We start from the raw sequence: 13,080 nt of genomic DNA, 5'->3' as shown, positions 1-13,080 counted from the left end.
ATAAGAAAACTGGAGGTTAAAAAACCAATATGAAATTGATAGGAATACCTGAATTAATGATCTTAAGCACCTTATGCTCTGTGGCTTAGAATTTAAGAAAACTAATGTATATAACAGTATACAGAACATAAAGTACTTTCATCATTTCACCAAATAAGCATAACATATAATAGTAAGAACTTATATGTAATTATCCACAGTTGTGTTGGCCTTCTAGAGGGAAAGGTTACCCTAGAATAGAGAAGCAGCTAATGATGGCTTGGGTAGATTAGAGATTCCAGTAGAATGAAGAGTTGTGGAAACTTGATTCAGACATTAGAAAATTATATGAAGAAGTAGCTAAAGGTTTTTGTGTAGGACCCAAACAGCAAGAAATGAGGTAATAGCAATTAGATGTGCAATGCGGATTTCAGAAGAGGTAGACATAGACAGGAATTAGATGTGGAACAAGACTTAGTCAAGAATGGGAACTATGTAAGTTTGCTCCTCAGCATTGGGACTAAGATCAGAATGCAGTTAAGAAAGAGATTCAGAGTGGGGAAAAGGAACAGTAGTAACTGGAAAGCTCAATGAAGGTGACTGCCACAGTAAATGGTCTTGTCCAAGTATGCCAAAGACACGGTCTAAACTCGGGGTCCAGAGTCACCTTCCTCTTGTTCTTTACCTCAGAGAAGCCGTGAGAACCTCAACAAGTTGCAAGGAAAGCTGAGCCCTGTGTTTCTGGTTGCTGATAGAGTTGAAAAGCATTCCCAAAGAACAACATGTAATTAATTAAAAATGGAAATAACTCTGCCATTCTGTGTTTATGGTGGGGGGGGTGGGGTGGGGAAAGTACCAGGAAATGAGAAGGTAAAAAGAAAGAAAACTGAGGTTTGGATACCCAATCTCTGAAAGTCAGTGCTACCTGGGATGGAGCTAAGTTTAGACAGGAAACAGGAAAGAAAAAAGTAATTCCTTTAAGAGCCTTTCAAATGCTTCCAATATGTACTATGTACTCCACTGTGTCCTATAAACACAGACATGAAAAGGCACATTGTCTACTTTTATAATCCTCCCCATCTAGTTGAGGAGGTAAAGGAGAGCAAAAATCATATGGAATCATGTAGAGGTAGTCACGGGATGAATGGGTCAAGAAAAGGACACTAATTCAGCCTTAGTCCTTGGGGAGTGGAGAGGAGAGAGGAGACGATGACTCACAGAGAATATACTTTTGGTTGTGTCTTGAAAGTTTGAATAGGAACGACACAGGTGTGTAATGAAGAACAGCTAATCCAGGAAGGCAGAATGACAAACATCCTGCAGGGGCGATGTAGCCTAGTATATTTAGGAATTGAAAATATGGCATTAATGGATATGTTAGTCAGGGTCCAATCGGGAGACACAGAAAAAAACTAAAACAATAATTTGGACAGGAAAAGTTTTACATGGAGAATTATTAACTATAACAGGATTTGAATAAGTAGAGATTCTCTAGTAAGAAGTAAGTGAACTGTAAAGATAAAGGAATAGCAAATGTAGGGAGTAGCTGCCATTCCTAGAGCTGAGGGAGGGCTCCTAATATAACTAACTCCTCCCCCTCCCTGAAACCTGTAGCCCCAGCGCTGAGATCTGGATCTTGCTAGAGAGGGCATGGCTGTGGATAATTACTGCATGGCAGAGAAGTTGCTGGAATGCTCAGTTGGTAGAATTTGCTGAAAATGTGTCCTTGAAACTTTACCACAAATCGGCCCTCTAAGGAATCGAAGAAAGATGTTCACAGATATCTCACTAGGCTGCCAAACTACCTAGGGGAACACCGGGGAAATGTGGGCCGCCGCTGGCCACTGTGTGCTCTAAGGGCCCAGTGCTGGAAAAGCTCTATGCTGTAAGGAGCTGATGCTGGACAAGGAAACTTCGGCACTGTATGAGCCTACAGTTGGAGCAGGTGCTGGGCAAGTTGCATTCTTAGAGCAGTCCAGAGCATATACCAGGACCAGGAATGAAAACCCCTTCCTGCTCTAGCGCCCCTGCCTCACCCTGTACTGTCGAAGATCAACTTCATCACAGCTGGTAGCAAAACTTATTTAGGTGGCCTGGCTTCATTTTCACAAAGCAAGCAATGAACAGGGAAATTTGGAACCGAAGGGCAATAAGTCGATAATGACACAATGGATTACACAGTGCTCAAGGAATTGTGGATGGTGCTGGAGAAGGAAGCCAGGGCCAGATGATTATGGATACATGGAGGAGCAAGGGCTTAGAGAAAACTGTAGTCCCTGCTCTATAATGTGTCACAGAATCTTGGCTCTGGATCCAGCACCTTATGAAAATAGGTACCCAAGTTCTTCTTGAGACTGTAGAGAGAAATCCAAAGAAGAAAACTCATACTCTAAGCTTGCCATGAAGTTAGTTCTGTTTTTCTGTGTCAATTCATGTAGAATCTTCAGTTTCTTAGAACCATGTGTGGCATAATGTGAATATCAGATTTTACCATGACTTGGGCCAAGTAGTATAAATAAAATGAGCAATGGCTAAAGGTGTACTCCTGTCAGATTTTCAGAGAAGCTCACCCCTAGCCAACAATTCTAAACAGATTCCTTTCTAGCAAAATACTGCCCAAAAGCCAGCTTCCCTTCCCCCTGACATTTATCTGAATTTGTAATTATATATTAATGCACAGTATCTGATTGAACCTGTATTCCCTACCAGCTGTAAGCTTCAAGAGGACAGAGACTGTTTTTGCTCTGAGTGGGTTGTGCAGTGCTTGGCATGTAGTAGCACATGCATAGTAAGTGCTTCTTGGATGGGTAGTTGACAGATTATTTTAGATTTGGCTGTGATAGTCTTGATAACCCAGAAAATCTTCTGTTGTTCTTCACACCTTCAGATAAGAATATTGTTATTAATCTCATTTAGGTCTGGAGTGCTTCTGATACTAAAAAGTGATGCTGGTCAAGGGTTTCACTATTTAGGGTCTTTTTAAAAAGATTTTATTTGTTATTTGTTTATGAGAGAGAGAGAGAGAGAGAGAGAAGGCATATGAGCAGGGGAAGAGGTAGAGGGAAAGGGAGAAGCTGACTTCGTGCAGAGTAGGGAGCTGGACCACACCTCGGGTCTCCATCCCAGGACACCGAAGTCAGATGCTTAACCAACTGAGCCACCCAAGGGCGCCCACTATTTAGGTTTTTGAAATTACCCATCAGGCATTTTTACTTCCTCCTCTTATTCTCAGCATTGCTGTCATCTCTGCTCCAGCACTGTGTAGCTCCCCTTCCTCCAGCCACCCTTTTTCCACTGTGATTGCTGCATCAGGCTTCCTCCTTTAATGGCCGTTCTCTTCCCAGAAAGCAAAGAAATGGGAAGGAGAAAAGTCTTGATTATTTTCTCTCTCTCTTTTTTTTTTTAATTTTTCATGGTTGTTTACTGCTATAACCTATTCAAAATATATACAGTCACAATTTAGGTAAAGTATATTTGAGTTTGAAAAATTTACTGCCAATCGAAAATATATATCTGGTATGAAAATTAATACCTTGAGCTGTGACTGTCAAAATTCTTTGAACTAATGGGCCTTTACAGGGAGTGCATTATTCAGAATAGTTTAAAATATGCAAACAATGCATAAGGAGATTCATAAGCTATAAAATTATTCTAAGCCAGAACAAAATTTCCCTGATCTTTAAAGGGATTTAGCTATTAATTTTTAAATGCTGAACATAGTTGACATTTCAAATTGAATTGTTACTGAAATAATCACATTGAATCTCTTGGTTAAATGTTCAAAGTAGAGCCCATGAAATATGCATGTTACCAAATCAAGGCAAAGGGACTTTCTTCTGAATACATCACTTTTTTGTTGTTGTTGTTAAATGTTAGATGCTTTTTATGTAGAAATAAAATAATCTCTTATGAGTAAGATACGCTTACTCTTTAGAAAAAAATTCTAGTGTGTGGAACGAAGGGGTTTATGCAGTGTTTATCCTATAGTTTACTGCACATCCACTATTTGCGAGGAAGTGAATTTAAAAACTGATGAAACTCAGTTTCTCATGTCAAGATAATTAGATTCTGATGGTTAATACTGGGAAAATACACTATCTCAAGGCATTGTAAAATATCAGTAATATTTCCCAAGACCAGATTTCTCTAAGTGTGGTATATGTATCTTTGTTATTACATTAAGTAAGTTTATGTGGTACATGAATAAACCTTTTATAATTTCATTCTATTTTTTGTTTTGTATGCCTACTTTCCACTCTATTCATAGAATATTCTAGTTTTTGTTTTAGTAACTATATAAAGTTTACTTCTTATATAAATATAAATTTGTTAAAGTGACAGTTTTTTTTTAAATCACGTGTGAATAATGATACATTTGGAACACAGATGTTCACAATCATAAAGTGATTCCCTAGAACTAATGTTTGAGAAACAACTAAAAATTCTCATGGTAGGTGTTTGATAAATAGTTGTTGAATGTATGAATAAATAAATGAGTAATGTGTTATTTTAGAAGTTTATATTTCTAATAAATAGAAGCAAGGAGGAAGTATATCTAGTGTATTTTTCTAGATAGTTCTTTAGAATGTATTCCTAATCAACAATGTTTCTCCTCCTACCCTTGTCAAAATGCCTCATTTTCTAGGAGCTTCTATGCAATTTGTTCTGCTGATGGGATGTCCCTTATAGAATTAAGAAAACATTTATAAAGTAATTACAAAAGTGAAAATTTATTTAACGAAAACTAGATTGATGTAGGGAATTGCTCAATATATGGATTAAATGTACTTTAAAATATATTTGAGTATCAAAAAGTCACTTACACTATTGACTTTAGTTATAAAACATACTGTATGTCCTGAGATTTCTAGGTTTTAGGAATGTTAGGAAGCCGAAGGATTTTATAAAATATTTCCGGGTGAATCATGCTAGTATTCCAATTGGGATGTGTTTTGTTCTCTTCTCTTCTCTTCTCTTCTCTTCTCTTCTCTTCTCTTCTCTCTCTTCTCTCTTCTCTCTTCTCTCTTCTCTCTTCTCTCTCTTTTTCCCTTTTTTTTTGAGAAAAGAAAAAATAATTAAAGCATTAAATTGTACAAATTACAAATCTGTTCCAAAATATACTTACATTAAATAAAATATGCATTTCAGTAAGACATCTACAGTGAATGACTATGAGTCTGGGAAGCTTCAGGACATCTAGACAGGGACAGCATCCATGGGAGGAGCTAAGAGAATGTGCATCCAATCACAGTATGCAGCGGGTTTCTTATGGCCCATCCCGCATGCATGAGCTACACTGAGCACATCATCATCACTTGTGCAGGGAGGGATTTTGTTTGGGAAAAGGGGAAGAAACCAGCATTAGCCTCAATTCTGAGTTCATTACAACTTCTCAGGAATCTCATCAATAGCCTATACAGTACAGTTTCCAAAAAGTAAACCTGTTAAGGTAAGCAGACAACTCTTCAGAACTCCAAACACATTTTCTTGCTGTATTTGTGTGGAACTCTCCATCTACATTGGGCAGTCGTGAAGAGGTTCTTCTTCAGGACAGATAGTCACAGGATGTGGATGACCCTCTGGGTCTGAGGGGAGCTCAAGGCTCCCTCTTGGTTGAGGTTGGAGACAAGCCTACAACATACAGTCCACAGCCCCACTGTCTCCTCCTCCTGTAATCTGGCATAACACCTAATGTAGTCTTCCACTTTATTCCCGAAGTCCTCCTTGTCCCTCTGGTGATGTTCCACAGCTTCAATATTCAGTATTCAGCAGATCATCAAAATTCAAAAGATCAGTAAACAAAGAGCTTAATCCCCAAACAACATCCTATAATGTCCCTATGGGAGCCCAGCCATGGAATGTTCTCTCAGTAAACTTAGACATGTGTCACCTGTCTCTGGGATGTTGGGGTGCCAGACCCTGCAGGCATTTCACTTTGGGAGGCCCCATGTTGTAGGCATCAGGAACCTCTGTTTCCAACTGAAATTTTCCACCCAGATAGGAACACTCCTCTGGGGTTACAGTTAGCTGAAAGCAGTGGATCTTGTTTGGACAGGAAAATGCACCTTACATGCACACGGTCAATTTGCTTCAAGCTCCACAGCCTCTTTAACGAGCAGCATGCCCCTTATGGACACCCTCTGAGTGGAGTCAGAGGCTGTGGCTGATGTCCAGGAGACCATCTGCCCAGCTTGCTAGCCAGCGTCAGCATCACTGCTACCTTTACCCTGGGCACCCCGAGACAGGTGCCAGCCGCACCGGCCCCGGCCAGTGGGATGGGTTTCTGTTGATAAGACACAAGAGAAGGACACAGGCTTACCTGATCTAAACAGTTGTCCGTGGCTCCTGCTTTTTCATACATTTTGTGTAAGCTTACTTCTTGGGGTCTTCTCAGAATATGCAGTCAGATATGTAGGGACCGTAGAGATTTTAGGGTGTAGATTCCTTACAAGGATGTGTCTCCATTTTCATTAGTTTTAATGAAACTAACTTGAATATGAAGTTTTTACATATCTGGCCTCTAAATGTTTTCTGGAGTATGCTCGAATCAGTGCAGTAGGCAGACTGACCCAGGGATTACAATAAAAGAATTATCACCAGATAATTCAAATTTGAAAAGAAAGAATATGGAGCAGAGACTTAGTTTAGCAGTTTAATAGGCCAAGAGGGAAAGTTTGCCTTTGTTTTTTTGTATCAGGATATCTCAGAATGGCGTTTAACACTATAGAGTTCTCTATACTGAAGATATTTCTTCTTTATAGTCCATCTTCATTTTGGAATTCTTTTTTTTCTCAGTTACTTTCAGTAAATAATTATGCTTCTTCCATTTTTCTTCAAATTCAATAAATTTCAGAAGTGTGCATTTAATTTATGCTGACCACCAGTGTCCATCTCATTTAGCAAAAATCCTAAGTAGCAAACTCTACATCATAAATTTACATCATATAATCTCTTGAATGTTAAATTTGTTCAAATATTTATTCAGTGTTTGCTACACATTAGGTAATATCACGTTGCATCATAAATACAAATATAAACAAGATATAGGTCATAGTTTCTGGAGTTTCAAATTCAGGAAGGGAAGCTAATGTCTTCCATCTTACACATTTTAATTGCAAAATGAGAAAAAAAGAAAGTATGCGCTAATAATGTTTTTTCTATATAATAATAATAATAATAATGGTGTTTCTTTTTTTTTAAATTTTTATTGGTGTTCAATTTACTAACATACAGAATAACCCCCAGTGCCCGTCATCCATTCACTCCCACCCCCCGCCCTCCTCCCCTTCTACCACCCCTAGTTCGTTTCCCAGAGTTAGCAGTCTTTACGTTCTGTCTCCCTTTCTGATATTTCCCACACATTTCTTCTCCCTTCCCTTATATTCCCTTTCACTATTATTTATATGCTGAGTGAAGTAAGTCAGTCGGAGAAGGACAAACATTATATGTTCTCATTCATTTGGGGAATATAAATAATGGTGTTTCTAAGGAGTGTATCCTTCTTCTGTTTGTCTAACATCCCTAGTTTTTACAGGCTATGTGGTCTTGTTCTTGCTCTTACCCCTTCTTGCAATGCTCTGCTGCAGATGTAGTGTGATTGGCAATCGTCATTCTTATCTAAGACCACATGTCAGTAAAATTTCCTTGACTGTCTGATCTAAAAGAGCTTTCCTCCTACCCCATTACTCACTCCATTATATCTCTTGGTTTTCTTCAGAGCCTTTATCTTTCGCTAAGTTTGCCTTTGTCATATGTGCTTGTTTGTATGTTGTGTATATCTCTTGACAACTAATTCTAGAAGGGTGAATACGAGGGCCTTGAATAACACACTGAATAAATATCACTTAATAAGAACAAATTAAATGATGTGTATTCAGTATTTTATAACTGGCAGTGTGTTTGGCTAAATGAATCCACAATATACATCATTTTCCTAAAATGGGGCTGCTATGTCAGAGAAGAGGACTTGGAATTGGAAGAACTGGGTTTGGAGAAGGTCATGGAGGCTACCAAAGCACTGTCTTCTCTGAAACAGGGTAAATCCACCTTGACCTGTTGGTACACTGGTTTGTCTTTATCAGCAGTGTAGTGTTAATAATAAATTATTGTTATTTATGAATGATCTTCTTGTAAAATATTGTGCTAACAATGTTATCTCTGTAATGTCACTCACATATTCCTGTTGGGAGAAGAAAAGGCATTACAAGAATCAGTATAGCATCAGTGACTATTTCTCAGGACATTAATATAATGATTTTGAATTACCGTAGTGTTTTTTACCCTAAAAATTTTTTGACCTTTTAAAAATAATTTATATACGTTTCTGGGAATATTTTGTGCATAGTAGGAGTACCTTGCATGTATGTCATAATAGAAAACAGTTTGAGAGCTACTGCTCCAAGTTACCTTTGTAGGAAAACAGGTATTCTGGATAGGCTCAATAACTCAAGCTATAATTTTGCTTAGGGGAGAGAAGATGATCAATGTATCTTTGTGTCCACAGTGCCTTATCAATGTCTGGGACACTGAAAATGATCTCAAAATCATCTGTCAAATAATATAATTTATTAATAAATAAATAAGTAATATGATTTAACTGACATAATGAGACACTATAAGACATTTACCATCAATTGATAGAACTAACTTTGGTAGTCTAGGCTTTTAAAAAGTGATTATGGCAATTATACTTTCCAAGTACCCCATCATTAATTTAGGCATCTCTCACTAGAAAAATGGGATTAGATCTACTCTTTGTTGGTGATTCCAACAAGGTGGGGAGACTTTCCTGAGTAGGTATTGTGGTTTATAATAACCTATTCCAGTCTTTACAAACTTCACATGCACACTATTCATGCTTTTTGGCTTATGCTGTTTTCACTCCCTATGATTCTCTATTCCTACAATAAAAATAATTGAAGTAAATGATGTTATTTATAGGAGTTTCTTTCCTCTTTGACCTTTAGGGACTGTTTTGGGTTGAATTGCATCCCACATAAAGATGATGAAGTCCTAACCCCTATTACATGTGAATATGACCTGATTTGGAAATAGGATCTTTGCAAAGGATCAAGTTAAAATGAGATCATTAGGATGGACCTTAATCAAGTATGACCCATGTTCTTATAGAAAAAGGATTTGGACACAGAGAGGGAAGACAATATGAACATACAAGGAGAACACTGTCTATAAGCCAAATGTCTGAGAGGGAGGCATAGAATGGATTGTTCCTTATAGCCCTTTCCAGGAACTAACCCTTCAGACATCTTGATTTTGAACTTCTAGTCTCTAGAACTGTGAGACAATATATTTCTGTTGTTTAAGCCACCCCAGTTTTTGGTACTCTGCTACAGCAGCCATAAGAAACTAACTAGTGAAGGGACAGAAATTAATTGAGAATCATGGGTTAGGTAATAAAATAACTGGAATAATTTTAAAATATTTAGTTAGTTACTAGAGTTATAGAAAGAAAAGTTTATTAATGATTAAAGTAACTTGCAAATAATTTATTTTTATATAAATTACCATAGGCAATGTGGGAAAAAAATTTAGGAAACAATTTGCCCACAAGGGGCAGCTTGTTGCCTGAATGTCAACTGTTATCAAACACTAATTAATCTGACCTTAAATTTTCCCATTGGGGAGGGAGCCAATCTGCACTTAAATTAACCATGAATTTTTTTCTTGGGTTCAGGAACCTACTCTGATGTGTGGTTTGCCCACAACATATGGGTCTTCCATTCCAGGCTTTAGATTAACTTTGACATCAAAAGCCCTGTAACTCCTTGCAAAATAGTAAAGCAATGTGTCCTCCTCTATTATCTTATCTTCTGTTATCTTTTTATGAGGAAAGAGTGCTTTCTCTTTTACATAGGGTGATCCTAACCGCATGTGATATAGACTTGCAACCAAAATAAGAAACTATGCATGTATGATTTTATATCTACTGTATGAGATTACCTTTACCTCCCCAATCAGTACAGAGAATCTTTGGCAACTGAATTATGTGTCTTTCATCAAACTCATTCATTCGCTCAATTCCAAATTTCTTTTTGCAAATGCCATGTAAACTGAAAAGAATTTCTATATTGAAAATGCTGTAGCTTTTCCCTTAATTTCTCTATAATCGGGTTTCTTTTTGAATATTGCCTATTTTTATATCTTTTTTTTAACCAATCTTTTTAAAAAATATTTTATTTACTTATTTGAGCATGAGAGAGAAAGCACGAGAGAGAGAGAGAGAGAGAGAGAGAGAGAGAGAGAGAGAGAGATATCACAAGCCGGGGGGGATGGAAGGGGTTGAGGTAGAAGCAGACCCCCTGCTGAGCAGGGAGCTGGATGCCAGACTCAATCCCAGGATTTGAGGATCATGACCCTAAACTAAAGGCAGAGACACTTAACTGACTGAGCCACCCAGGTGCCCCACCTATTTTTATTTCTGAATATTTAAAATGGCTGTCAAACAGGAGATTTAAAGAAAAGTATATAGAATTATTTCCTGAAATCAAGGCTAACCCAAACATCTCTAACATTCAAATTGGAATTTATAACCATTAGAATGATCCCTTCATCCCTTCACTTAAAGGCAAATACCACCCAAGAACAGGTGGTATCAGGAAGGAGAAAAATTAACTTAGTGTTATTATTCAGCTTCCTATAATCACCATATATTTAGATTAAAGACAGGAAGAAATATGATCTAAAGTAATTCTATGGACTGAATGTTTTGTGACTTCTCCAAATTCCTGTGTTGAAGCTCTAATCCCCAATGTGATGGCACTTGGAGATGGGGACTTCGGGAGGTGGGTAATTATGTCATGAAGCTGGATCCCTTATGTACGAGATTGGTGCTTCTATGAAAAGAGAGAGAGGAGAAATGGTCTCCTCTCTCTCTGAGAAATCTGAGAATTCAGCAGGAAGGTGACTGTCTGTAAACCAGGAGAGGGCCCTCACCAGGAGCCTGACCGTGCTGGCACCTTGATCTCATCGTTCCAGCCTCCAGAACTGTAAGAGATAAAAAGCCACCCAGTCTATGCTATTCTTTTATAGCATCCTGAACCAACTAAGGTAGCAAGGGGACCAGGAAAGACAGCATCCTCTTATTCCTGGAAAGAAACTTTAGAGATTTTGCCACACGGTGGATTCTGCTTTGGGAACATTTATGCCACTGATCTTACTGTGTTAGGAAGATGTTACTTTACTTTGTCCAGGGAGAGCTACATCTAATAATTTCTGTTAATATCATGGCGATTAGTTAAACTTTTAGAAAGGAATTTTTTACAGTGTTAGTAATAACACCTCTTTATAAAACAAAATCCAAATAATTCAGAAGGGCATATTGTAAATAAAGGATTTCTCTTTCACTTTCATATGACCCTGTATCTCTTTCATAGAAATAAAAATTGCTCAGATTTTTTTTTGACTGTCCTTTGGGATATACTCTATGCACATGTAAGTGTATATAGGAAAGATTATGGCTATTAATAATCCATTTGTGCATAAGCAAACTTGCCTCCTCTTTGGTAAATGTGTAAATTAATATTTTAAAGCAAAATGTATGCCAGATTCAGAAATGGAAAAATCAATATCTAATAGATTAACTTACATTTATTTGAATCCTAGCAAACTGTGTTTTCAACATGTTTATTGGCCATTTATATTTTTCTATAATTGTTCACGTACTTTATTCATTTGCCTATTCTTAATTTTTATTGATATGTGAAAAATACATAATCATTTATGTGAATTGAAGCACATTAAATGTATAAATACATACATTTTAAACTTGGATCCCTTTCCATAAATGTACAGTATATTCCATGTTGCATTTTATGAAGGTGTCATTTGTTTTGCCAGTGTCCCTCTTGGTGGGCAGTTAGATTGTTTCCTTTTTTCTCCTTCCTATTGCAGATACAAAAAAAAATCAACACACTTATCTTTGTGCACTTGTTTGATTACATGTGTAGAATATTAGTGAAATTGTAATTGCTATATCGGTGAGTAAATACCTTTTAGCTTTTGATATTTCCAGTTTGTTCTTCCAGAATTTGACAGCAATTTAGACCCTAAGAGCAGTATTAGAGTGCTTGTTTTCCCATACTTTAAGCAACCTTTAGACACTATGTTTATGTCTTATTCTTGAATAACTTGTTAATTTAAAATGGTGGTTTAATTAGTGTTTTCATTTTTAAAAGTAGGAGTGTGATCTTGAGATTTTTTTCTGTTAATTTAAATAAAACAAAGATTTTCACACTCCTCATTTGAGTAATGACTCCAGTGGAGTCACAGGATTTATTTTAATTTTATGCAAAAAAGAAGAAAAATCTGAGCTTTTTTTTTTTTTTTTTTTTTTTTTTTTTAGAGCTTTTATTTCTTTCTTACACCTTTAAGGAAACAGATAAATATGATTACTGGGATCAACAATTGATGGAAAGCAATAAAGTGGAGTTGCAAACTTTTGGAAATTTCCTTTACGTTACACTACTCACGTCATTCTCTGAATTCTATCTATAAATGGTTCTCAGATAAAACATCCAAGTTCTGTATAATGATTGGTAACAGAACAGGATTATACATTTTCATACATATCTACATAATGAACTAGAGAGTACAATAGACATTTTGGGGATGTTCTTAATATACCATGTTGTCAGGACATATTTTATGATGTAGAATAGTCTTTTCTGCAGCTTTGGGAGGGAAAAGAGGAAACTTTTTCCTTAATTTTCAGAAAACTATATAAAATATAGGAATTATATTAGTATAGAGAGGGAGGAATTAAACAATTCTGAGAGGCTTAAATTATACATAATCAAGAACAGCCAAACAGAATTGTAACATACAGAGTATGAAACATGATGTTTTAAAGCTGTGTTGTTCTTCCCTGTTTGAATATTTTTCTCATTTAAAAATAAAGATTATATTGATATGTATGTTTGGAAAACTTGGTAATTACATGTCACATGTTCCATTTTTTTTCCCAAGTTTTCACTTGGACTTTCATTTTTGTGGGTTCTATTTTTACTACAGCAGTATTTGAATTTTTTATGTGGTTTCTAGGTTTTGTGCCACAATTTTAAAGGCAATAATAATAGGTCTATA

General features: G+C 36.6%; 1 protein-coding gene and 1 pseudogene across 23 annotated transcripts in view; one reads left to right on the top strand and one right to left on the bottom strand.

Annotated features, from left to right (window-relative positions):
- EPHA6 (EPH receptor A6) overlaps window positions 1–13,080 on the top strand; it is an 872,277-nt gene that overhangs the window by 270,197 nt on the left and 589,000 nt on the right. The window lies entirely within an intron of this gene.
- On the bottom strand, window positions 5,538–6,190 carry LOC140624746 (NEDD8-conjugating enzyme UBE2F pseudogene; annotated as a pseudogene).

The sequence above is a fragment of the Canis lupus genome, chromosome 35 (genome assembly GCF_048164855.1).
Source record: "Canis lupus baileyi chromosome 35, mCanLup2.hap1, whole genome shotgun sequence".
Lineage (NCBI taxonomy): Eukaryota > Metazoa > Chordata > Mammalia > Carnivora > Canidae > Canis > Canis lupus.
Note: the sequence above shows the minus strand (reverse complement) of the source record. Positions and strands in the feature narration are given on the sequence as shown.